This window comes from Strix uralensis, chromosome 11, assembly GCF_047716275.1.
Source record: "Strix uralensis isolate ZFMK-TIS-50842 chromosome 11, bStrUra1, whole genome shotgun sequence".
Classification (NCBI taxonomy): Eukaryota; Metazoa; Chordata; class Aves; order Strigiformes; family Strigidae; genus Strix; species Strix uralensis.
In genome coordinates, this window is record NC_133982.1 from 1,826,387 (window position 1) to 1,849,195 (window position 22,809).

Below are 22,809 nucleotides of genomic sequence, written 5' to 3' on the forward strand. Positions count from 1 at the left end.
CTCTGGCAGCTGTGAGCAGATGAGCAGACAGGGCAGCAGCAGCAGCAGCAGTTCAGGATGGCCGAGTGATCTAAGGCACTACAGTCAGGTCACAGTCTCCCTGGGAAATGTGGGTTTGAGTCGCACTCCTGACAGGCTCATATCTCTTGATTCCCTTCCCATTCCCTGAGGTGACAGAGGGCCTTGTTTCTCTAATCACTCTGCTCTCCAGTGTGTGGAGACCTGTGGTTTAGCTCTTGCTGCAGCCCAACCACCGCTACTGGGAGTTTAGAAGAGAAATGTGGGTGGAGACTCCCTAGGCAATTCCACTTTTCCACACTCCTCTCCAAAACTCAATGTCTCTCCCCTATGATGTGGATCTTTGAACATTCTTCAATCATTTACCCACAGAATCCTCCCTCCCTACTCCCACTTTACCCTCCAACAACCCTTCTGCTTGGAAAGCATTTCAGAGAGTCAGAGAGTATATCCTCCTGCTTCAGTAGGCTCACAATAGCCGATCATCAGTGTTTTGTCCTTTCGGGTCATAAAATACCTTGAGGACAACATTTCACATCTTCTCTGGATGCGTTTTCCCATACTTAGGCACCCTCAGTTTATAATTTTTCTTTGTGTAGCCAGTCGCATACTGCCTGTTCTATTTCTGACCATGGCTCTCATTCTGCAGCCACCACAGTAGCCTCCTTGTAGGCACTGGAAGGCTCGTATTAGATCCCCACTAAGGATTTTCTTCTCCCAGTTAAGTAAGCCTTGGTTTCTCAGCCCCCTCCACTTTATCATCACCTTTACTTGGTTCCCCAGAGAGTCCTTCTTCCCCTTTTCTGGAGACGGGCAACTTTTCTCTCTTGTTACTGATCAGGGAGTTACCCTGTCCTCTGATCCCCAAGCTGAAGAGCCCCTGAAATGCATCCTTCCCTCTTTTGGACTCCGTGGCACAGACTATAGGTGCCAATCCAGGTGGTGGCATTGAGCAGCACGGTTTCAACCCAGAATGTTTTCCTGAACTGACATCTCCTCACCCTCAAATGCAACCAGTGCCAGTGGGAAGAGGGACAGGTTTGAATTAAGGCCCACCACTATGAGGCCAGCAGGGTCATTCCAAGCTCTGGGGCATTTCTTTCCAACACAGCTGACAGGACAGAAACACCTCACACCATCCCACTGCAGGCTGCATGAGCACTGGTAGCGTTTTTCAGAAGGACCACACAATGTGGTACCAGAGCATGACGAGCATGTCATGATTGAGGGAGGTGCTGAATGATCTGGGTTTGTTCAGCCTGGAGAAGAGAAAGTGAGAGGTCTTCTGCTGTGTGAAGGTGGCTCTCTGCCTTGCCAAGGCCTGCCCTCAGCCAGAAAGACCTCAGGAGTGCAGGACCCAGGATTGGCCTGGCCTCCTGTGTGAGTTGGTGGGGCCTGAGCTGCAGCTCCCAGGGTCTGGGGATCTCTGGGAGATCTCTGGCTGCCCACTGAAGCCTGTAAAGGGGGCACAAAGTGTCCTCCCAGCTGTGTCCTGCAGAGAAGTACAGCATTGGAGGCTGCTGTCGAAGGAGCAGTTACTATGCCCTCGGGGAATTAAACAGGTTGGGGACCACAGCAGCTCCAGCAAGCCATGCTGCCAGGAAGGAAACCAAAGACAAAATGCCCTGAGCTGGTGTCCTGGGTTTGAGGGGATCTTGGTAGCAGGGGAGGGGGCTACCTACGGTGGTGGCCCCCTGTGAGAAGCTTCTTGAAGATCCCCTGGTTTTGAGTTGGGCCCACCTCTGGCCAAGGTTGAACCAATTAGCTGCACCTTTGTGATAACATATTTAAGGAGGGGAATCTGGGAGGAGGAGTTGAAGTTGTGAGGAGGAGTTGCAACAAGAACATCTGTGCAAACACTAAGGTCAGTGGAAGAAAAGAGGAGAAAGGAGGGGAGGTGCTCTGGAGAAGAGACTCCCCTGTATCCTGTGGTGAGATGGCAGGGCTGCCCCCAACTACCACCCATGGAGGTCCACAGTGTAGTGGAGATGCACCTGTGGCCTCTGGGGGGCCCCACACCAGAACAGGTGACTGTGCCGGAAGAAGGCTGGAACCCTATGGGAGGAAGGCCTTATGGTTTTTCAGCACTGGGAGGATTGCAACACACAGTGGTGACCCACATGCCTGTGCAAGAGACTCATAATGTTGGAGAGGGTTTGTGCAGGTCTGTCTCCTATGAAAGGGGACCATGCTGGAACAGGGGAAGAATGGCAGAAGTTCCCAACCCTGAGGTGGAAGAAGCAGCAGGACTGATAGCACCCACATTCCCTGCCCTTTGTGCCACTGGTGGAGAGGTGGTAGAAATATCTGGAGCAAAGCCCGGGAAGAAAGGAGGGATGGGGGAAGGTGTTTTCAAGATGTGGTAATGCTTCTCACGGTCCTATCTGTCTGTTAAGTGTTGTTGGTTTTAGTGTCTGTATTAAAATTTACGTTGTATTTTTCTTCCCCTAACAAGTCTGTCTTTTGCCCATGACTGCAATGGATGACTGATCCCTCCATGTTCTTATCTTGATTCCTGAGCCTTCTGCTTTACTTTCTTCTTCACAGTGCTCGGGGAGAAGGAGGGAGTGAGAAGCTGTGTGGTACTCAGTTGCTCTCTGAGCTCAATCCATGAGAGCAGGGAAGTTGCCTGCCTCAGCCCATATGGCCTCATGGCTCCCTGATTAGAATTCCATCTATGGGGAAGAGCTATCCCCTTCCCTGTGCTCAAGCCCCTAGAGGGAGCTTTCCTCCCCCTCTTTGAAAGACATTCAAAGATTGAGCCCTGCTCTTGCTGCAGGATGATCCACTGTCATCAGCATTTTGGACTGCAGTGGGGGGGGAGACAGACACAGCCCTGATCCCCCCTCCAGACCAAGGGAGCCCACAGAAGAGATGGGAAGCCTCCCAATGCTGAGGGAGCTCCCAACAGCACCTGACAGAGAGCATCTCACGGCTGTGCTCTGAGGGAAAGAGGTGAGGAAGGGGCCCACAGGGTCACCACCGCTGGAGATGCAGTGGTCCAGTGGGTGACACAGGGCTCACTGATGGAGCAGACTCAGGCTTACCTTGTTCCTTGAGGAAAGGAAGACAAGAGAGAAGGATGCAGAACTTGGAGCAGCACAGGCTGGTATGCATTTTCCCAGAGTCCCGCTGGTCATGAAGGACACCTCAAGTCAACTATCAAGGGCTTTCATTGCACAGTCAGGCTAATACTGGGGGACATCTCTCTCCATAGGGGTCATCATGGGCTCACAGGAGATGGTGGGATATGTTGGGAAAAACATATTGTGGGCTGGAGGGAAGCTGCTTGTGAGCAGGAATGAAGGCCGCAAGCACCTTCCTTAGACTCTGCAACAACCTGTTTTTTTCTGCCCACAAGCCGAGGGAACAAAGGCAGATCCATAATGAGAGAGTTTCAGGCCAGTTTCTATCAAGTAATCTCTCCTTGCAATCTCCATAGTCATGTCCCATTATGACTTGACAAGTCCTTCACAATTCTTCCAACCATGGGTCAGGGTTCAGCTTGGGAAGTGAAGAACCTGTTGGACACAGGCAAACTGAGGCATAGGAGGGTGATCAAAGAGATGCCTGTGTCCTTCCCTGAAAGTAACCCACAACCAGAACGACCTGTTTTGCTCATCAAAGTCATTGCAGAGGCCAGAGGCCTCGATGTTCTGCTTCTGAGGAGAGGCTTAGGGCAGGGAGCCAAAAGCTCATGGCCCTTTACCCTGGATCAGGGATGGGTTCGCTCATTCCACGCATTTCAGATTTTAAAGGCACATTAGATCAATATCCCAGAGCACCTGGGAGTCATCGTGATGTGGAAGAGTTGGGGAAAACCCTGAGCTCCTGGCAAACATGAGTCACCCTGCTGTGGACTTCAGTGGACATGGTGGCCTGGCCTCAGGCATGCCAGGGATACCAGAGCTCATAGCCTCATTCCTCTAAAATTGCCACTTTCTTCTATACTGTTTCCACACATTTTAGGACCACTCCTGAAACAAGTGGTGATTCTGTGCTGTCTTGTGCTGCTGCTGCCTTCCAAGGCATTGCATTTTGCTGGCTGCTGAAAGGGCCCATGAGATTCAGTGCACCCCAGAATAATAAAGGTTGTAAGGAACTACTGAAAGTCCTCTGCTCAGATCCACTGCTCCAAGCTGACCAAACTCCCCAGTTACTGGGCATTTTTCCATCGAATTAAGAATGCTGTCATTGTCGGAGAGGTCACTATGTGTTGGACAGCTGTTCCAGGGCCACATCGCACCCCCTGTCACGTCTGTTCACAGACGGGCAGCTGGCATTAGCCTTGTTGCAGCTTGTGAGTAATGTGGGTCTTAGTGATTAGTCAAGTTGTATTGTACCTGAACATTTGAAAGGTATAAGAACCCCATGTAAAACTACATTTGGGGTGCCACTAATTTCCCTGAGACACCTCGTGCACATAAATACATATTTACTCTTCTAATTCTATGATTTGTGTCCCAGCCTCTCTCCTCAGTCAACACGGGCCAGCTGCAGGACACTGGACTCTACTATTCATTAGCTAAAATCTGACTTGTGCAGCTTTTGGTGGTGGACGATTGCTTTGGTGAATTCCCCTGTCAGCTGGCCCAGAGTGGGTCATACCAGTATTCCCCTGTTTTGCTGATTAAGGGTACCAATTAAACTCCGACACCAGAGTGAAAAGAGTACTGGTCATAAATAAATAATGTAACAGAGTAATACAAATAGGAAAAAAAAAAAAAAAAAGGTAATGCATCAAATCATTACTACACAAGAGAGAGAATAGTGATTAAGAAAGATCCATCACCACTTGCATACTTTACCATCATCCAGATCTGCAGATGCTGGGCAGCCCCGGTTACAGCGAGGATTTGGAGAACCTTTCCTGGCAAGTGGGAAATCCTACGCGGTGCATCCACCCGTAGGTGAGGCTTCCAAAGTCACTGCAAGCGGGTTCAGCCTTATATACCTAAAATCAGCAAGCCAGAATAACTGGCACCTTTGTTTTGAGGGGAAAATATCTGTTTTCATTCTCCTGTTGGATTCCACCCAAAGCCTGGCCAGGGTTCGGGGGGGGAAACCAAGGGAGTTTCTAACAAGGCCAAATACTTGGGTTCTCAGCCTGAACAAGGCTGAGAAAGGAAAGTTGGATACATTCTTTTGGCCTTTCATCCTCACTACTGATTATATTCTGTCTAAGCTGCATCCTTCACTAGTGAGCTTACATATTTTGTTAATGACTACATGCTAAGGTAGCAGCTTTGGCTAGGGGCCTGTTGTTCAGGCTTCAGTATTTCAATGCTTTAACACTTTTTACATCAGCATAAGTGGGTTGCTATAACTTAGTACAATACCTGCTAGCACAATTGTTATCAGTTATAAAATATACAGGATTCATCTATAGGTCAAGTCTGGCTTGGGCCTGTTGTCCAAGCCTTAGCACTTCATCCTAACAGCAAATTCCTCAGCAGAAACTCGGTCACCTCCACATCACTGATCACTTGGGGCAATTGCTGTCAGTAGTAGAGGGAGAACTTCTACGCCAAATAAGAAGTGTCAGGTGCCCTGCATTGCACTTCTGGCAAAATAGGCCCCTCGGCCTCAACCACTCAAGTGGGCAGCTAGGTGTACCATTTCACCTAAAGTCACTGCCCTCTCCCTAGTCTGTTGTGAGCAGATGGCAGGACCAGCCACCCCTTCCCATTTCCCTGCAAGTACATTTCACCAGGAAGGTCCTTCCCCTGCATACACACTAGATATTAGGAAGTATTTCTTTACAGAACTGGTCGTTAGGCATTGGAATGGGCTGCCCAGGGACGTGGTGGAGTCCCCATCCCTGGAGGGGTTTAAGAGTAGAGTCGACATAGTGCTTAGGGATATGGTGTAGTTGGGAACTGCCAATGCTAGGTTAATGGTTGGACTGGATGATCTTCAAGGTCCTTTCCAACCTAGATGATTCTGTGATTCTGTGATTCTGTGATATACAATTTCCTTTCAGCTGCCATTTTATGGCAGGGAGCTGACATTTCATTAAGCACCATAACCAAGATGTTTTCACACTGGTCTGTGATTGGCTGAAAGGCATTTCTTGACCCCATCATGCCCATCTGCTCTCAGGCAGACCTGCGGTTGTCTGTCAGCACCAGCCACCCTACCCGTGTACCCAGATGCACATCAGGCCAGAAAGCCCCCTCAGGAAAGAGGCAACTTTTGGCAGTGTCATTCCCCATGGGTTCTCATATTGCTTTGTGATTGCCTGATGACTGCTTTTGACACTGTCATGCCCGCATCTTCTCAGATCTCCCTCTGATGGGCTGTCTGCTTCCTTTGGACCAAGAAGTGTTTGAGTATAAAAAGATATACCATGCAGTGGTAGCCACTGTGGAATGAAGACAAGCACCTAACACAAGTGGTATTCCTGTGGATGGCCCATCGCCTGCAGAGCCAGAGGTGACCTCACAGTCAACACCCAAGCGATCTGGGCCATTAGGTGCTCAGATATCAGGGAGCTCCCTTGTAGATATCCATGTTGTGTTCCTGCTCCCAGGTCACGGAAGCACTCAGATAAGGAGGTGTAAGGAACTGTGTTAGACTTTGCTTGTCTCAACATTGCTGTTGCACCACCACCATTTCCTGGCCTCGGCACCCTGTTGCCATGGAGGAGTACATTCTGAAGGAGACGAAGGTCCCCGACGAAACCACGACATCCGCCCGAAGCTAAATCGGGGTGCGGAAGACACGCGGGACAGCATGATGAGCGGCTGGGCATCTGCGCATGGAGGACCACAAGACCAGGAGCCCCATGATCGGGGTAAGACGTGCAGGCTGGCATGAAATGGGCGGACTCTTTGGAAAACGTCGAGGGGACTGGGACAATAAAAGGACTGTGTACTCCTCCCTCGGTGCACCTTCTTCGACACCTGTTGCTTGGAGCCAGGACCTCAGCGGAGCTTGGAGCTTGGAGTCACCATCACCTGCACCGAGCCCGAGCCAACGGAACATCGCTGGATCCCTGGCGGTGGTGGTATTTATCTGCATATCTACCGTTTTTCTTGCTTAGGGATTCTGACTTTCCCCTTCTTTTCCTCTCTGTCCTATCGCTATCACTAATTGTTATAGCAAATAAAGTTCACAAGGTTATACAGCATCTGACCTTGTTTTTGTCTTAATCTCGCTCTTGGGATCGTTTAAGAACCCTCCCCGATATTGGATCGGGACAGGAGGACTTCTGGAAGAGGACACACTTGAATGTAATTGAAGGGTCATTGCAATTGCAAGGTGATGGCCTGGAAAGGGAAGGACCTGCAGCTCCATCACAGATGCTGCCCGTGCCTGAAACTTCGCAGATGGGTCAGTGTTGTGGAGGCAACTGGAACCAGCTGTGTCTGGCACAGGGCAGACCCTTAGCTCTTCCCACAGAGGCCACACTGCACCACCTCCTCTCCCCTTTACACCAACACCTAGCCAAATGAAGGCAATGCAGTGCCCACTGGGAATACCTGCTCAGCCCTGCTCCTGGGTGGACCTGTGAGTGGGCACGGCAGCAAACACACTAGGACGAAGAAAGTCCCCAAGTGTTCAAGTGGATCACAGTGGTGTTTCCCAAAGTAGCAGCAGCCTTGTGCTCCTTCCCACCTGCAGATTCCTGGAGGTCCCTGTGTGCAGCTGGGATGTTAGGACTGAGCTTTGTGATGGTAAGGGAGAAACACACCTGTGTTCCCAGGACAGTCACTTCCTCACATGGGACCTCTGCCTGCTACTCCACACCCACTCATCTGCTTTGATGAGGGGCACTTTGGTAGTGCTGTCTCCTAAGAAGGCAAAGGAGAAAGAAGGTGTCAGTGGCAGAGAGAAGGGACTGAGGGAACAAGAGGGCCACGGCCATGGGTGCCTAGAGAGAAGGCAGGTTAAAACTTTCTGGGAGAGACAGGAGCTGTCAGGAGCAGGCAAATAAGCAATTATCAGGCAATGGTTTTAATGCATTGGCCTCTGGGTTATGGGTCCAGTATGCTTCCTCTGCACCACTCTGCTCCCCCCATTATCCCAGCTGGCACCTCCCACAGCCCTACCTGATAGTCGCAGGCACTGCCAGCACTCACGCGTCCTTCCCTTTCTCTATCCTGTGCCCTTTTCCAGGCTGGATAAATGTCTCCTGGGAAGCCTCACTGGCAGTGGGCCTGGGGTGGGAAGTGCAAGGGCCTTGATTTGCCCTTCTCCCCACACCTCCTGTCCATAACCCTGGGTGGGGACTTTCTCTATGATCACTTATAACTGGCCACCAAGTGGATTTAACTCCATTCATCACAGCTCTTTGGGCCCAGCCATTCAGCCAGGTTTTTACCCAACGAAGAGCATACCCATCCAAGCCACAAGCAGCCAATTTCTCCAAGAGAACGTTGTGGGAAATGGTGTCAAAGGCTTTATGAAAGTCTAGGTAGAGAACATCCACAGTCTTTCCCTCATCCACTAAGTGGGTCACCTTGTCATACAAGGAGATCAGGTTAGTCAAGCAGGACCTGCTGTTCATAAACCCATGCTGACTGGTCCTGACAGCCTGGTTGTTCTGTACATGCCGTGTGATGGCACACAAGACAATCTGCTCCATAACCTTTCCTGGCACTGAGGTCAGACTGACAGGCCTGTAGTTCCCTGGATCCCCCTTCCAGCCCTTCTTGTAGATGGGTGTCACATTTGATAACCTCTAGTCAACTGGGACCTTCTGGGTTAGCCAGGACTGCTGATAAATGAATGAAAGTGGCTTAGTGAGCACTTCTGCCAGCTGTCTCAGTACCCTTGGGTGGATCTCATCTGGCCCCTCTGGACTTGTGCGTGTTGTCTGAGTGGTGTGGCAGATTGCTAACCATTTCACTTTGGATTATGGGGACTTCATTCTGGTCTTCCACCTCAGGGGACTGGGTATGACCAATCAAATTACACATGTTAAAGGGTGGGCTAATCAGTTAATATTGGTAATATAAGGAGTCTGTGCTTGTCCCATGCAGGATCAGCAAGTGTTTGTCCTGTGCAGCTGTTGTAGGGTGTTAATCCTCATTGTTATAAACCAATGTCCATTGAAGGTTGAGTGATTTAATAGTAGATTCTGGTCCATCACTGTTCTGCCTGTGGTTATATGCCTGGGGTTTTATGAAAGACAATCCCCTATTGTTTTATCATCTGTACTGTGTGTTCTCATCCAGTGAGAGGCTGATTTAAGGTAGTTCTTCAGGTCACCCTGAGGTAAAAGCTCTTAGTCCTAAGCAGTGTTCATTTCTCTAAGGAAGTTGTATAGCAGTTAGGGCCTTGCCTTTCCATTGACTGCAACGGCCTTGCCCTGCCCGTGCTGTGCTGTGCTGTGCTCCTCCAGAGCTCCTAGCTGTCCTCCCTCCTGGCACAGGCTTGCCCTTGTTGCTCCCCAATTGCCAAGGGCTGTCCCTCTCACCTCGCAGGGTGCCAAAAAGACAGAGAAACCCCTCCTCTCTGTGTCCGGTGCCACGCCTGTCCTGCCCAACACTGCTCAGAGTGCAAGTGGCTCCCATTCAGCCAAGGGCAGGGCTGGACCAGCAGGATTGAGTGCTCACCAAACTTAGATCCTGTGAGATGATCTAGGAAGGCTCTGCACTAGCTGAGCTGGTAAATCCTATTTAGAAGTGAGAGGGATGAGGCTTGCATGTTTGTGCAATGTGTGCTTGTTCCCTTTGCCATCCACAGACCATGCCATGCAGGAACCAGAGAGGAGACAAAAGCAAAAGCAGGATAGAGAGTACTGGGATGTGGGTGCAGAAAGGAGTGTGGCGAGTGTGACCCCAGCCTGCCTGCTACAGGGGCTACTGCAGGACAGAGAATTTAACTGTAGATCAAGAGGTCCCTGCTTCAGCTCCAGGTGCCCTCTCAACTGCTTCTTTCCTTCTTCATCTGTTCTGCCAACTTCTCTGAGCTTCTTTTCCCTTGCGTTGCTTCCTTGTCTCTGTGTCATGGCTGTAGGGAATGGACCATGTACCAGCAATGGGCTTGTTTCTCCTCTTTCTCTAGGCTCTCTTCTTCATGTGCTCCTCTGGGTTTCCCTTGTCCTTAAGATGCTGCACTGCCCAGGCAGGGTAACAGCAGTCCCTCTTCCTCTCAGGGAATGTGAGAGTGTAAACCCATCAGGGTCTGTGATGGCAGGGGGTGGTCTCCTGATGCCAGTCACCACCATGTCCTCCTTTACACTTTCATTTCTTTTCCAGAAGAGAAATAGACAGGAGAGACCCAGCCCTCATCATCTCATCCTTAAACCAAATATGGGAAAGCCCCGTGGGAAACGGTGTCCATGTGTGCTAGGGCTGGGGATGAGCAGGCAGAATACCCCCAGGACCACAGGCACAATCTCAGATCCATGAGGAATCTTTCCTTCCTTGTTATTAATGGCTCTGTGCTTGCAAGCTCTCTTTGGAGTTGAGAAGCCGTATTGGGTTTATGTGGCAAAGTTTTAGTAACAGGGTTGCCACAGGTGTGGCTTCTGTGAGAATATGCCAGAAGCTTCCCCCATTTCTGACAGAGCCAATGACATCAGGCTTCAAAACCAACTTGCCTCTGGCCAATTGCTGAGCCAATCAGTGGTGGTGGTAGCGCCTCTGTGATAACATATTAAAGAAGAGGTAAAAGCTGTTGCACAACAGCAGCTGGAAGAGAGGTGTGAGAATATGTGAGTATCCTGTTTTAGCCAGGATAGGGTTAAGTTTCCCCAGCAGTGGGGGGGGAGCTCTAGCTGGGTTATTCAGATACCATGCGGATGTCACATCCTGGCGCCAAAGCCAGACAGGTCGGTTAACACGTGTGTTATGCCATCACGCTTCTCACTGCTGTATTGGTAGATATTTTGCTCTGTTCATTGTTATTACTGTTATTCTTATTGTTATTGTTGTTGTTTGTTGTGTTGCTGTTGCACTGTTGTATTAAACCTCTCCTTATCTCAGCCTGGGGCTTTGTATTTCACTCCCTTTGTGGGGGAGGGGCAGCGGCCACGTGGTCTCAAACTCCGGCAGGGACTAAACCACTACAGTGAGAGAAACAACTCTGCAGACACCAAGGTCAGTGAAGGAGAGGGAGAAGGTGGTTCCAGTCACCAGAGCAGAGATTCCCTTGCAGTCCATGGTGAAGACCATGGTGAGGAAGGCTGTCCTTCTGCAGCACATGGATGTCCACAGTGGAGTGGATGTCATTTGCAGCCTGTGGAGAACCCCAAGCCAAAGCAGGTGGATGTGCCCAAAGGAAGCTGTGACCCCGTGGGAAGTCCACACCCGAGCAGGTTCCTGGCAGGACCTGTGACCCCATGGAGAGAGGAGCCCACGCTGGAGCTGGTTTTCTGGCAGGACTTGTGACCCTGTAGAGGATCCACACTGGAGCAGTCTGTGGGAATTAAGAACTGGTAGTTAGCAAAATGTAAACTGACCTTAAGGTTAGAAGAATGATTTTGGGAAACTGAGGCAGCATTATGTAACACCGTTGTCCTGGTTTAACCAGGATAGGGTTAAGTTTCCCCAGCAGTGGCGGGGGGGAGCTCTAGCCGGGTTATTCAGATACCATGCGGATGTCACATCCTGGCGCGGGAGCATGGGGCCGTGTGGTTTTATACATCTGGTCCTCTCACTGCTGTATTGGTAGATATACTTTGCTCTGTTCATTGTTATCACTGTTATTCTTATTGTTGCTGTTTGTTGTGTTGCTGTTGCACTGTTGTATTAAACCTTTCCTTATCTCAGTCTCAGGGCTTTGAATTTCACTCCCTTTGTGGGGGAGGGGCAGCAGCTGAGTGGTCTCAGACCCCGGCAGGGGCTAAACCACTACAACCGTGTTGTGTGAAAAATAGCAGTAAAAAACACCACCTGCAGAGTGTGGTGAACATGTAAGCAATAAACAGGCACAGCCTGAAGGTCAGTAGGATGTAAAAGTAAAAATGAACCAATGTAAACAGGTGGTAATAAATAGGGAGCTTGCACATAGTGCAGCGGCATTTGCTCTTAGTAATGCCCCCCCTTCAACAAACTGGTGTGAGTTTGTCTTTCTTCTGTGCGTCACTCTAATCCCGGCTGGACCGAGACCAACAAATGGTGCCCTGTGTGAGCTGTACGGAAATTTGAGGAAGACAGCGGCGTGCTTGTATGCGAAGGAGAAAAGTGGCATCCGGACTTCAATATTCATTTCGCTGGTGAGTACTAGACAGCAGTGTTCAGGTTTGGGAAAGCTGCAGGCATACAAAAGTATAGAAGGGTTTTTTTTCTTTAACTACTGGACAGCAGCACCTGGCTGTGAGAAGCTGCTGGTTTCTTTCTCTTAAGTTATCTGGTGGGTGCCAGGCAGCAGCACCTGGCTGCGGGAAGCTACTAGCATATGTTTTTTCTTCTCTTTCTGTTGAATCATAAGGGGTTTTTTTTTCTTTCTCTTTTTCTCTTTTTCTCGTAAATCCTGGGGTCAGGGTTTTCTAAGGAACAGAAGCACTATATGCAAGTTTTAAAGCAGTTATTGAAGCCTGCCCGATATTCAGTAACAGATGATCAACTGCATGAGTTATGATTTGCGGAAAACAGACTCTACAACTCAAATAGAGTTATAAAGCAGGTATGTTTACTCCGGTGCCAGGGTGCAAGGGGATTTCTCCACAAAGCTTGCACCCCAACAGCACATTTTACCAGAAACTTATGGAGTGTGGATATACATATTCATTGGATCACATAACACAAACATACATATGCATGAGTGAGGCTGGGTTAGCTCTAGGGGCTGGTGTCAGCAGTTTATGTTCTCTTTGCACCTGCACATTGCCTCCTGGGGGGCGTCTCTGGGGTCTGTTGGAGGAAGGCTCACAGTCCTCCTCACCTTGTACTTTTCCCCAGAGCATGTGCAGGTTCTCTCCACCAATTTCTTGAATAACAAGAGTGTTTTCAGCTGGTTTACTCATTCTATCTTACCTAAGAGAACCAATGGAACTTCTACCGTCCGTACATGGCTATCTTTACTCATTACCAAGACCCAACTAGTCAGAGCACATCTGTTTCCCAAGGACAAAAACATGATATTTTGCTGAACACTGCAGTTCTTGGTAGATTTTCACAGTAAACTGCTTTGTTTTGATGGACACAGCAGTCCTTGGTAAAATTCCACAGAACAGTCTGGGCAAGCAGGATTCTTAGCAATATTCAAAAATACTATAAGTAATACTGTAAGTTGCTATAAGTAAATAAGTTGCTAAGCAGTTTGCTATAAGTAAATAAGTAAATAAGTCTCAAAACAAGTAATCATTTCTCTGTATCAGATACTGTGCTATATCTTTACATATTGAACATGGTTCCTGGCCAGCGGAACTTTTGATTTAACATTATGTTGGAAGGTTGGACAGGAGTTTAAAACTAATGAAGACCTAGGGAGTGCATTGCTGACCCCTGTCTTCCTTACATTGCAAGTGATTTACATGGCTTTACACCCACTGATAGGAGAAATACCAGAACCTGTCAGTACTTCTTCTGAACAGGAAAAAGAACTAACTTCTACTACCCCCTGGCAGAAGCAAGCGGGGATGAAAAAGTTAAAGATGAGGAGGAATTACAATCTGTACATTCTGATTTTCCATCTCCCCCACCAGCGGTATTCCTGGTAGAGATTCAGGGAGGAGAATCTAGGATAGAGACATGTCTTAAGGAGGCACTGAACCGTGGAGATCCTGTGGTGTTTCTGGTAATTTTAAGATCCAACCAGCAGCCGCAGCACGAGTCCCTGCCATACCAGGCTTTTAAAGATCTATGTAAAAACATTAATGAGAACAGGCTTCAAAGTTCATTTACAGCAGGTATACTGGAGGTAATCTCTCATGGGCATCAATTGGTCCCCTGGGATTGGCTGGCATTTATAAAAATGGTATTAATGTCTGCACAGTATTCTATCTGGGAAACTGAGTTTTCAGAACTCTGTACAGTGCAATCCATGAAAAATTTGGCTGATGATATGACAGACTATGACATCCTGGTTGGCAAAGGATGGTATAGAGACCCCCTTGTACAAGCCCGGCAAGATCAGCACTTGTTTACCCAGGTCTTCCAAGCTGCTTTACTAACACGGAAAAAGGTACTTGATGAGGAACACAAAAGGAGTTCCTTTGCAACTATTTGACAAGGGTGTCATGAGTCATATTGGTAATTTGTAGATTGTTTACAGGTGGGATCTCTCAACAGGTAGATAACCCTGAGGCAGCCAAAGTTCTAATATTACAACTGACATATGACAGTGCTAATACTGACTGTCAAGCTGTGCTTGCACCGCTCAGGGGTAAAACCCAGGAGCTTGGTGAATATCTGAAAGTTTGTCAACATGTAGGTAATAAGGGCCACAAGGAGCAGCTCTTTGCCGCAGCCTTATCAGTAGTGCAGCTGCAGCGCCCGCCCGCCCCACCTCCCCTAAACACCAAAAGCGGCAGTTTTTATAGAAGATGCTGACACTAGGATGCAGCATCCTTTGTCTGTCACCATGAGAAATAAACTGATTAAGGCTGCCCAACCAGCATATAAAAATGTAATCATGACTCTTTTGATTAATAAGATAGCAAATCCACTTTGTAATGTGATAGAGAAAATACAGCAACTGGGTGACCTTGGAGAGTGGGGCCTGTGAGGGAGTGCAGGAAATAGAGACACTTTAGACAGCCCTAAAGGCAGTGAAAAAACAGGGGTTCTCATAAGGAAATGTTTACAGCTTTGTTAAAAGATGGCATGTCTCATGACAAAAAAAATCAGTGGTGTTCCAACTGATGAGCTGTGATGAATATATACACAGAGAGGGCTGAATAAACCTAGCAAGAGAGTGCAGAGTTCTAAAACTAAGGATGCAGGGACAACTCAGCCTACGACGCCTCTTCTCAAACCTCAACAGGACCCTTCGTCCACTCACAGAGGGCCCTCATGTGTGGATCAATGGTTTGGGGGTGAAAGAGGATTGGGCACTGTTTTCTGACTTGTACCCTTTGCAGGAGACAAGGGAGGTGAATCAATATTATGGTCCCCACAAACTGTAAATGCCCTGGTTGACGCTGGAGTGAAGGCTTCCTTAATATATGGGAATCTCAGAAAATTTAAAGGACAATCTGTAATTATCACAGGTTTGAGAGGAAAACAAATTGAAGCTGTACAAACACAAATAGAAATGAAAATAGGAAACCTCCCAAGACGATTGTATTCAGTCATGATTCTCCCCATTCCTGAATATGTAATAGGTATAGACATTCTAAAAGGACTAACTTTAAATCTTGCTGATGGTCAATACACTAAAAGCCTTGATTTTAGAACAAAAAAGGGAGAATTCTCTCGACACACCACATAATCAACTGGAAATGGCTTTATATACTCTTAATTTCTTAAACAGAAATCATTTTGCTTTGACAGCAGCAGAACGTCATTTTAGCACCACAACAGACTTTATAATTAAACCACAGGTCTTGTCTAAGGATCCCGAAGGAGACCTGACCTGGAGAGGGCCAGTAGATCTGCTGGTATGGGGGTGGGGATATGCTTATGTTTTGTCACCCACAGGTCCTCAGTGGATACCGGCAGGGAAAGTCAAGCCATATCGTGAGCTGGAAGGAGCAACCCTCCAACCCGATGCCACAGACCCCTCAACTGATGATGCAGGAATCAGGCTACGTTCCCTTAGGAACTTGGCAACTGCAGCTATCACTTGGAGAAGTCTAAAACTACTACAACAGAAGGCAGAAGACATGGTGGCAGAGGTGGGATCCCAATGTACCAGCAGCAATAACAACACACAAGGGACTGGAGGAGTTTGGCTTCCTCCTTGAGACACAGAGAATCAGTCATATCATTTGAATGTTGCCAATATAGCATTGTATGTGGATGCCCCCTCTGTGTGTACGTCCATAGGAGGAGGGGGTGCATGCATGCAGCCACAATAGCACCTGTATTTTAGACCGTCTGTGCAACTCATCCGTATATTTTGTTGGCTGGAAAAGAGGCATGAATAAGATGAAATGCTTGTAGGTTCTGTGCCAATTTTCCACCACTGTGTACTTCATTCCTATTTAAAACTGTACTCCATCAATTCTAACGGAAACATAGTACTGGCTGATATCAGATCATCATCATAGATCCTCAATATTTTAGTTATCGCTCTACAGCCAATGTATCTAGCCATAAACTTACAGTAATTTTTCCTTTGAGGCATAGATCTGAATTTGTAGTGCTAAGGCCTGAATAATAGGCATGAAACAAGTTGACCTATAGATAAACTTTATAACTAAACATTATCCATTATTAGTATTTGTTAGTAAAATCTGTATCACCATTAGCATTAATTATTAGCATTTGATCATTAACAAAATATATAGGCTTACTAGTCACAGAATCACAGAATCATCTAGGTTGAAAAAGACCTTGAAGATCATCCAGTCCAACCATTAACCTAACATTGACAGTTCCCAACTACACCATATCCCTAAGCGCTATGTCGACTCTACTCTTAAACCCCTCCAGGGATGGGGACTCCACCACATCCCTGGGCAGCCCATTCCAATGCCTAATGACCCGTTCTGTAAAGAAATGCTTCCTAATATCTAGTCTAAACCTTCCCTGGTGCAACTTGAGGCCATTCCCTCTTGTCCTATCGCTTACTACTTGGTAAAAGAGGCTCATCCCCAGTTCTCTGCAACCTCCTTTCAGGTAGTTGTAGAGGGCGATGAGGTCTCCCCTCAGCCTCCTCTTCTCCAAACGAAACAACCCCAGTTCCCTCAGCCATTCCTCGTACGACATGTGCTCTAGACCCTTCACCAGCTTCGTTGCCCTTCTCTGGACACGCTCGAGTCATTCAATGTCCTTTTTGTAGTGAGGGGCCCAAAACTGAACACAGTAATCGAGGTGTGGCCTCACCAGTGCCCAGTACAGGGGTAAAGATCCCTTCCCTGTCCCTGCTGGCCACGCTATTTCTGACACAAGCCAGGATACCATTGGCCTTCTTGGCCACCTGGGCACACTGCTGGCTCCTGTTCAGCTGGCTGTCAATCAACACCCCCAGGTCCCTCAATGACTGGCAGCTCTCCAGCCACTCCTCCCCAGGCCTGTAGCGGTGCTGGGGGTTGTTGTGGACGAAGTGCAGCACCGGGCAATTGGCCTTAGTGAAGCTCATGCAGTTGGTCTTAGCCCATCGCTCCAGCCTGTCCAGGTCTCTCTGCAGAGCCTCCCTACCCTCGAGCAGATCAACACTCCCACCCAACTGGGTGTCATCTGCAAACTTACTGAGGGTGCACTTGATCCCCTCGTCTAGATCATCAATAAAGATGTTAAACAGGAGTGGCCCCAAAACCGAGCCCTGGGGGACACCACTCGTGACCGGCCACCAACTGGATTTAACTCCGTTCACCACAACTCTCTGGGCCCGGCCATCTAGCCAGTTTTTTACCCAGCAAAGCATGTGACCATCCAAGCCACAAGTAGTCAGTTTCACCAGGAGAATGCTGTGGGAAACGGTGTCAAAGGCCTTACTAAGGTCAAGGTAAACAACATCCACAGCCTTTCCCTCATCCAATAAACAGGTTGCCCTGTCGTAGAAGGAGATCAGGTTTGTCAGGCAGGACTTGCCTTTCATAAACCCATGCTGACTAGGCCTGATCCCCTGGTTGTCCATTATATGACTTGTAATGGCACCCGAGATGACCTGCTCCATGACCTTCCCTGGCACCAAGGTCAGACTGACAGCTCTATAGTTTCTGGATCCTCCTGGATTCTGCCTTTCTTGTAGATGGGTGTCACATTTGCCACTCTCCAGTCCAATGGGACCTCCCCAGTTAGCCATGATTTACTGTCTTGGGAAGAGGCTTGGCAAGCACATCTGCCAACTCTTTCAGCACTCTGGGGTGTAACCCATTTGGTCCCACAGACTTGTGTGCATCCAAGTGGTGTACAGGTCTCTGATCACCTCGTCTTCAACTGTGCTGACCTCAGTCTGCTTCCCCTCCCCATCTCCCAGCTCAAGAGGCTGGGTGTCCAGGGAACAGCCAGTTCCACTGCTAAAGACTGAGGCAAAGTAGGTGTTGAGCACCTCAGCCTTTTCCTCATCCTTAGTTACCATGGTTCCCTCTGCATCCAGTAAAGGAGGGAGATTTTCTCTAATCCTCCTTTTGCTGTTAATGAATTTATAGAAACATTTTTTATTATCCTTAACAGCTGTGGCTAAGTTGAGCTCTAGCTGTGCTTTGGCTCTCCTAATGCTCTCCTTGCAAAACTTCACTACATCTTTATAGTCTTCATGAGAGACCTGGCCCCTCTTCCACAGGTCATAGACTCTCCTTTTGTTCTTGAGATCCAGCCAAAGGTCCCTGTTTAGCCAGGCCGGTCTCCTTCCCCGCCTGCTTGTTTTCCGGCACACGGGAACAGCCCGCTCCTGTGCCTTTAAGACTTCTCTCTTGAAGTACATCCAGCCTTCCTGGACTCCCATATACTTCAGGGCAACCTCCCAAGGGATTTTGTTAATCAGTCTTTTGAACAGGTCAAAGTTTGCCCTCCGGAAGTCTAAGGTGGCAGTTTTACTAACCACTCTCTTTGTTTCTTGAGGGATCAAAAATTCGATCATCTTATGATCACTGCACCCCAGACGACCTCCAACCTTTACCTCCCCCACAAGCTCTTCCCTGTTCACAAGTAGCAGGTCCAGGAGGGCACCTCCCCTGGTCGGCTCACTCACCAGCTGTGTGAGGAAGTTATCCTCCACACATTCCAGGAACCTCCTGGATTGTTCCCTCTCTGCTGTGCTCTGATCCCAGCAGATACCCGGGAGGTTAAAGTCCCCCACAAGAACAACAGCAAGTGACCACAAGATTTGTCCCAACCGTTTATAGAAAGCTTCATCCCCCTCACTGCTTTGGTTGGGGGGTCTATAGCAGACTCCCACAGCAAGATCTGCTTTATTGGCCCTTAACCTAATCCAAACACTCTCAACCCCATTATCACTATACTTGATTTCTGAGCTGTCATAGCATTCTCTTAGTCACTAGTGAAAGATGTAACTTAGACAAAATGTAGTTATTAATAAGGATGAAATGCTGTGTGAATGTGTATCCACCTTTCTTTGTTTAGCGGTGTTAAAGATTAAGAACCCAAGTGTTTGACCTTGTTAGAAACTCCCTTGGTTTTCCCCCCTGAGCACTGGCCAGGCTGTGGGTGGAATCCAACAGGAGGATGAAACCAGATGTTTCCACTCAAAGAAAAGTGCCAGCTATTTTGATTGCTGATTTGGATATATGAGACTGGACCTGCTTGCTGCAACTTTGGATGCCTCACCTACAGATGGATGCATCGCATAGGACTTCCCACTTGCAGGGAAAGGTACTCCAAATCCTCACTGCAACCGGGTTTCCCCAGTAATTGCAGATCTGAATATTAGTACCCCGTTGTGTAGTAATGATTAGGTGCATTTGCCTTGTTTAATTATATATAGTAATAAGTAAGTGTAGTATTCTGTATTTTCCTTACTGCTTGCTTTTGTAGTACTTAGTTATATCCTTTAATTATTGGTAGTGAAATCAGCATACTCTTTTCACTCTGATGTTTGAGTTTAATTGGCATCCTTGAAATTAGTGCATGATGACATCATGAGAGAGTTAGGTGAAAAGTTATCATGGCTCAACCGTTGGCATTAATTTGCAGGTCTGAACCCACAGATGTGGGTTTTAGCAGGCCTGGGATGTTTGAGTTGTTTTACAGGATTTGCCATCCTGCGATACGTGTGACGCTTCCTGTCCACAGTCCGAAAGGCCGAACTGAGACTGATTGCAATGATCGCCATGGAAACAAAGCTATAAAACAAAGAAGAGGGAGATGTGGGAATTAAGAACTGGTAGTTAGAAATATGTAAACTGACACTGAGGTTAGAAGAATGATTTTGGGAAACTGAGGTAGCATTATGTAACACCATGTTTTGTGAAAAACAGCAGTAAAAAACACCACCTGCAGAGCGTGGTGAGCATGTAAGTAATAAACAGGCACAACCTGAAGGTCAGTAGGATGTAAAAGTAAAAAGGAACCAATGTAAACAGGTGGAAATAAATTGGGAGCTTGCACATTGTGCAGCAGTGTTTGCTCTTGGCAATGCCCCCCCTTCAACAAACTGGTGTGAGTTTGTCTTTCTTCTGTGCGTTGCCAATCCCGGCTGGACTGAGACTGACAGCATTCTGTTCCTGAAGGAGTGCACCCCATGGAAAAGTCCCATGCTGAAGCAGTTCATGAAGAAGTGCAGCCCATGGGAAGGACCCACACTGCATAAGTTCATGGAGAACTGTCTTCCATAGCTGGGACCCCCCATGCTGGATCAGGGGAAGAAAGTGAGGAGGAAGGAGAAGCACAGACAATGTGTGATGAATTGACCACAACCCTCACTCCATATCCCCCTCTGCTGCCCGGGAGGAGGACGTAGAAAAATAGGGAGTGAAGATGAGCCCAGGAAGAAAGAAGGGGTGGGGAGAAGGTGTTTTAAGATTTGTTTTCATTTCCAATGATCCTACTCTGATTTGATTGGTAGTAAATTACATTTATTTCCCCAGGTGAGGTCTGTTTTTCCCGTGGTCTTAAGTGGTGAATGTCTTTCCTGTCCTTATCTCGACCCACAAACCTTTTGTTATATTTTCGCTCCCCCTATCCAGTGGAGGAGGGGAAGTGACAGAGCAGCCTGGTGGGCACCTGGCAGCCAGCCAAGATCAACCCACCAGAGCAGCTGTAGTTTTAGGTGTAGGGAAGAGAAGCTGGTGGGGATGTGCTGCTTGGGATGTGTGGTAAAGGTCAGGTTCTTAAGTTCTCCTCAAGAACTAACAAGATTGGACCTCTTAACGCTCCGTTTTGTCTTCATTTAACTTGCTTGTCTTGTAAATAGAAGAAGAATTTCCCATCCATGCAGGCATTTCTGGAGGGAGGCAAGAACCAGTATGGCAGGCACAGGGGTGGCCAGTTCAGGTAGCTGGAGTACCATGACTGCAGTGTGGCCAACTGCAGGCAGCCCAAAAAGGGACTATGCCACATAGTTGGCAGGATTCGAACCTATAAGGGGAAACCCCAATGAATTTTTAGTCCATCGCCTTGACCACTCGGCCACAACTACCTGCTCCAGCACTCTCTGCACTGCTGATCACAAGCCCTGTACACTGACACCAGGCTCCATGGGAGATTCAGGGCAATGTGCCAGTTGAATGTTTGCAGCTGGGACCTGCACTAAGCAGGACAGAAACCCAATATAAGGCTTCCAGGGGCCCTAAGAGGTGCAGTCACAGGGGTTACACAGGTAGGAAGGGAAGGCAGCTGGTAGAGACAACCAGGCACAATGAGAGTTGGTGGGCTATAAGAAGGGTGAGGACATTGCTGCAGGGAAGACGGTGACCTCCCGGCAGCACGTCCAGCCTCACAGAGACGCAGGGTGGGGTCAACCCTTGATCAAAGACCACGACTGCTGTGCACGTTCTTGGTGTGTAGGGGGGACGGTTTGCGAGAGTGGGAGAGTTCTATGGAAAGCGCAAGGTAGAGCCTGGCTGAGGAAAAGTGTGGAGGGGCAAAGTGAGAATAAATGGGAGGTGTGGATGACTTGGAGGGAGACAGGAGACAGCTTGTGTCGGTGGAATAGTTTTGTCTGGATGGTTTTGCCAGCTCTGGCAAGCACTGTGCAATGCCTGAGCATGGACCAAAATACCAAACGGCCTGCAAAACCGATCATTTCCATCACTAGATGAAAATAGCTCTGATTCCCTTTTGGCTCTGGAGGAGGAGAGTGGCGCTGAGTAGATGGTATGGAGGTGGTACATGTGGCAGTGCCTGTCTGCATGCAGGGCAAGGGTGGGAGGTGGTTGCAGTGGAGATGGCGAGCACGAGGAGCGGCTTGAGGAACGGTGTGTGCAGGCGGCTGGAGGGAGGAAGCCGGCCAGTCTGTGAAGTGGAGGAGCAGGAGGCCGTCCAGGCTCTGAAGTGGAGGAGCAGGAGGCAACGCTGCCCACAGGTGTGCTGGTGGAATAGTGCTGAGCACAGCGGCCTTCCAAGCAGTTGACCCGTCTTCATGATTCCTGGCCAATGCTGGCAAACGGCTCTTCAGCCTGGCTCCAGGATGGGTGCCTTCACATCTTCCGCGGGCAGGCTCTTCTGCTCAGAAACCACCCAGCTTTCCCCTGGGGTTTCAAGCCACGGCCCTGGCTTCCCTGCAGCCTTGAGACCAGCTGAGACCAGTGCTTTCTGCCTGCTGGGAGGGCTCCAGGCTTGACTCTTCACTGCAGTGCTGGTACGGGAGCCAGGAGAGAGGCTTTTTTGGCCTGGCACAGAGCTGGTCCTGCTGCTGCGGCTGCTGTGGCTGGTTGCACCTGGCAAGGAAAGCGTGCTGCCATGGCAGGGTGCAGATGAAGATCAATAATGCCTGGGTGGTGCTCAAGGGACAGACTGTGCTTCATGAGGCCGGGTATGCAATTTGGCTGTGTGGTGAGAGGAGGCCTATTCTTTGTGCGATGGCTCAAAGGCCTGTCCGTCTGAGCTGAAGTCACCCTGGAGACGCTGACCTACCCTCTCCAGGCTCCGGCATCGCAGAGACACCCTGAAGTTTACTGGAACTGCGTGTAACAATGCTCCTGGTAACTAAGAACTGAGACACCCTCATTGCTCTTGCAGCTTACGGCCTGTGGGCCAAGGCAAACACAAGGCGCCTCTCATAACTGGATTCTCTACCGAACGGGGACAAAGCTTCTCAAGTCTCTCACTCCAGGGTTGCTTAAAGGAAAAAAAGCCATGCTCTTTGCTGTGCTGACAGTCAAAAAGC

The 22,809-nt window shown here is 48.7% G+C and overlaps 1 non-coding gene across 1 annotated transcript; it reads right to left on the reverse strand.

Annotated features, from left to right (window-relative positions):
• Positions 1-21,038: 21,038 nt before the first annotated feature.
• TRNAF-AAA (transfer RNA phenylalanine (anticodon AAA)) lies at positions 21,039-21,120 on the reverse strand. The gene has a single exon. It is a non-coding gene; the product is annotated as a tRNA-Phe (tRNA).
• Between the last annotated feature and the right edge of the window lie 1,689 nt (positions 21,121-22,809).